We start from the raw sequence: 4,379 nt of genomic DNA, 5'->3' as shown, positions 1-4,379 counted from the left end.
TTGTTAATGATTTCTTCCAGGGTCTGGGGCGTTCGTTGCCTGGAAGAAATCCCTGCCCTCTGTCCTCATTTCAATACTACACTGCTCCCATTAGCGTCAGTTATGGCCTTGGAATCCTGCGCCTGCGCCCTGCACCTTATCGGCGAGGATTTCTTCCAGGCAAACACACGCCCTGGAGCCTGAAAGAAATAATTTTTGGGTTATTGGGCTGATCGTTAGGATAAAGACAGAATATAACATTTCTCCACAACAAAATTATTAATATAAGGCATACAGGTAGGACTAGCTTAACATTTCTATTACCTGTATGCCCATAATAGTAGCTCATATATGTCTAGGGGATAAAAGTTCACAATAAAGCATAAAGACACATATATTAATTCTTATCTATCTAATAGGATGACGACAGCTGTCCAGACCTGCATCCCACCACAAGAAACACTCTGAAGTTATCCCGGGAAAAAGTGCTGCACAAACAGTTTGGGTGCAGCTGTGGGACCCTATTTCCAGAGATGATGTCCTCCACCCAAGTCTCAAAAAGCTGAAAGGGTCTTCAGGAGAAGTGGGTAGTCGAGCTAGGCTATCAGACGGTCACCTCTGTAGCTGTAGTGTCATCTTTCCTATGGTTCTATTCAGGGGTGGACAGGGGCGGACATGTTATTGGTGCAAATTGTGCAACTGCACATTGGCCAAGAGGTAAGGGGACATATTTTCACCTTCAATGCAGATGAAATTGTGTGTTATGATTGATTTATTGGGATGATCATTAGGAGAAAAGACAGAATATAACATTTCTCCACAACAAAACCATTAATATGAGGCATACAGGTAGGACTACCTTAACATTTCTATTACCTGTATGCCCATAATAATAGGTCATATATGTCTAGGGGGATAAAAGATTCCATATAAAGCATAAACACGCATATATTAATTCTTCTCTATCTAATAGGATGACAACAGCTGTCCAGACCTGCATCCTACCACTAGAAACACTATGAATTAATCTCGGGAAAGAGTGCTGCTCAAACTGATGGGGTGCAGCTGTGAGACCCTATATTCAGAGATGATGTCCTCCACCCAAGTCTCAAAAAGCTGAAAGGGTCTTCAGGAGAGGTGGGTAGTCGAGCAAGGCTATCAGACGGTCACATCTGCAGCTGTAGTGTCATCTTTCCTATGGTTCCATTCAGGGATGGACATGTTATTGGTGCTACTTGTGCAACTGCACGTTGGCCAAGAGGTAAGGGGGCTATTTCCACATTCAAAGCAGATGAAATTGTGCTTTATGATGAGTTATTGGACTGATCATTAGCATAAAGACAGAATATAACATTTCTCCACAACAAAACCATTAATATGAGGCATACAGGTAAGACTACCTTAACATTTCTATTACCTGTATGCCCATAATAATAGGTCATATATGTCTAGGGGGATAAAAGATTCCATATAAAGCATAAACACACTTATATTAATTCTTGTCTATCTAATAGGATGACAACAGCTGTCCAGACCTGCATCCTACCACTAGAAACACTATGAATTAATCCCGGGAAAGAGTGCTGCTCAAACTGATGGGGTGCAGCTGTGGGACCCTATTTTCAGAGATGATGTCCTCCACCCAAGTCTCAAAAAGCTGAAAGGGTCTTCAGGAGACGTGGGTAGTCGAGCAAGGCTATCAGACGGTCACATCTGCAGCTGTAGTGTCATCTTTCCTATGGTTCCATTCAGGGGCGGACATGTTATTGGTGCTACTTGTGCAGCTGCACATTGGCCAAGAGGTAAGTGAACCCATTTCCACCTTCAAAACAGATAAAATTATGCGTCATGATGAGTTATTGGGCTGATCATTAGCATAAAGACAGAATATAACATTTCCCCACAACAAAACCATTAATATGAGGCATACAGTTAGGACTAGCTTAACATTGCTATTACCTGTATGCCCATATTAATAGGTCATATAGGTCTAGGTGGATAAAAGACTCCCTATAAAGCATAAACACACATATATTAATTATCTATCTAATAGGATGACGACAGCTGTCCAGACCTGCATCCCACCGCAATAAGCACTCTGAAGTAATCCCGGGAGAATGCTATCATCCTCACTGACACAGTGAGGGGCTATGCACCCCTTTCTGCTCTGAGGCTATTTACTCATCTAAGAGTGCTGCTCAAACTATTGGGGTGCAACTGTGGGACCCTACTTTCAGATATGATGTCCTCCACCCAAGTCTCAAAAAGCTGTAATGGTCTCCAGGAAAGGTGGGTAGTCGAGCTAGGCTATCAGACGGTCGCTTGTAGCTGTAGTGTCATCTTTCCTATGTTCCATTCAGGGGTGGACAGGGGCGAACATGTTATGGGTGCAACTTGTGCAACTGCACACAGGTCAAGAGGTAAGGGGATCCATTTCCACCTTCAAAGCAGATGAACTTGTGCACTGTGATAAGTTATTGGGCTGCAAAGGGTCCATATATTGTTCATGCACAGTGTCCCTCTTCTGTCTGGGTTTTCCAGTGGCTCCAATGTATAATTAATTTCCTGTAATGAGAATCACATCACATTAATAATTTCCAGGCAATCAAGCTCAATACAATCAATCCTATCACTACCACTATGGGCTTTTGAAAAGTTGAGAGTAAATTGTTTAACCCAACTATGATAGACCCCATCCAGAAAAAGGGATTCCATCCCTCTTTGGATATATCTCTAGCTTTTTCCTGCAGCTCCTTTACTTTATCCATCTATTGAATCATGTGCATCTTCAATGTAGGAGCAGCATTCCTCACCTATAACAGCACTAGTGCCCTTTCAATTGCTAACAGGCAGTCAAGAGCCATTCTCTTCTGAGGGGCTACCATCCTCATTCAGTGACATCACAAGTAGAAGCTAATGGGGGTGAAACCAACAACCAAAACATTTGGTCACATAAGAAGTGGTAGCTTATGGGGGCAAAACTAACAACCAAAACATTCCGTGAATTTACAAATAAGAGCTAATGTGGGCGGAGCCAACAACCATAACATTCCGCGACATCATATTATGCATCTAATGGGGGCGGAATCAACAATCCCATCACTCTAAGACATCACAAGTAGCATCTAATGTGGGTGGAGCCAACAACCACCACATTCCGTGACATCACAAGTAGCAGCTAATGGGTACGGATCCAACAACCTCACTTCTATTGAAGTACATTGCCCAATAATATACTAGAGATCAAACAATATGAACCCTACCAATGTGGGGGAATATTTGAATAGCTGTACTACATATGGAGCTAATATGTATATACATCGGTGTTGTACAAGGATTTCCCAATATTGGTTGGATTTATATTTTTGAACTGAACTGTATATTACTATATGTCTCAATAACATCCGACAATTACATAATTATCTTCATGTTACAGGTGTTTCCTTCACAGGATATAACTTTAATCTCTCAGATTTGGATGATTCTATAACAATTTATGGCCTAAAAATCGAGAAGTCGTCATGTTCCAGTTATGGCTGAGGGGATTCTTTCAATTATAACTAATCTATGGACCTGATGAGCAAGAAAGTCAGAAACTAATAAAATGTGATGGATAATCAGTAAATCATTGTCTTTTCTGTACTTGAAGGTAAAACCCGTCACATCCTATATATTTTTTTACTATTGGAAGAAATGCTGTAAAATGTGGACACCTCCTAATATGAGGGGTTCACTAATTATTTTGGGCCTGCTTATATTATATAGAATAAAGACTCCTTAATGAATAAAAAATAGATGAGAAATAGATGATAGAAGATAATAAAGGACACAGCAAGAGACGACATAGAGCCGACTTACCTCTCTCTCCACCGTCTGCAACTGTCACATGGAATGTTGGCTCTGCAGCTCCTTACACAATGTGTGTGATGTCATAATGGAGGGGGCGGAGCCAGAAACGACAACATTCCATGACATCATCAGCAGGAGCAGCAGTTCTTATTTAAAGAGATCAGAGCAGGCCATACAACCAATTAATTACCATATAAATGAAGTGGACTCTTATTATCCACGTTGACCTCTTAAAACTTTTATAAAATGCCACAATGTCATTATTACCATACAATGTAATTCCGGAGTAGTTTCTACTGATCTAAACAGTGATAAATCAACAATAATAACATATATATCCCAGTATTACAGAAGATTAGATTATATGGATGGTTGGATGTAGAGGTGGACATGCTACTGTAGGATAAATGGCCAGTAAATAGAAGAGGACACTATAGCCAATGTTACTATATACCAGGGTTGGGCTATTAATTTTCCCAAGGGGAGACATGAGAGAACGTAACATATTAATTACAATTATTATTTTATATTAATAATAATTATATAACTTA

The 4,379-nt window shown here is 40.4% G+C and overlaps 1 long non-coding RNA gene across 2 annotated transcripts; it reads left to right on the top strand.

Moving 5' to 3' along the window:
* The first annotated feature begins 403 nt into the window (after window positions 1–403).
* Window positions 404–3,591, top strand: LOC143810028 (uncharacterized). Of its 2 annotated transcripts, XR_013222610.1 has the most exons (4): window positions 404–696; window positions 953–1,116; window positions 1,494–1,781; window positions 3,416–3,591. It is a non-coding gene; the product is annotated as an uncharacterized LOC143810028 (long non-coding RNA). The 2 variants fall into 2 exon arrangements; XR_013222609.1 differs by having other exon boundaries at window positions 404–1,116.
* The last annotated feature ends 788 nt before the right edge of the window (window positions 3,592–4,379 follow it).

This window comes from Ranitomeya variabilis, chromosome 2 (genome assembly GCF_051348905.1).
Source record: "Ranitomeya variabilis isolate aRanVar5 chromosome 2, aRanVar5.hap1, whole genome shotgun sequence".
In the NCBI taxonomy this organism is placed as follows: Eukaryota; Metazoa; Chordata; class Amphibia; order Anura; family Dendrobatidae; genus Ranitomeya; species Ranitomeya variabilis.
This window is presented reverse-complemented; position numbering and strand designations above follow the sequence as displayed.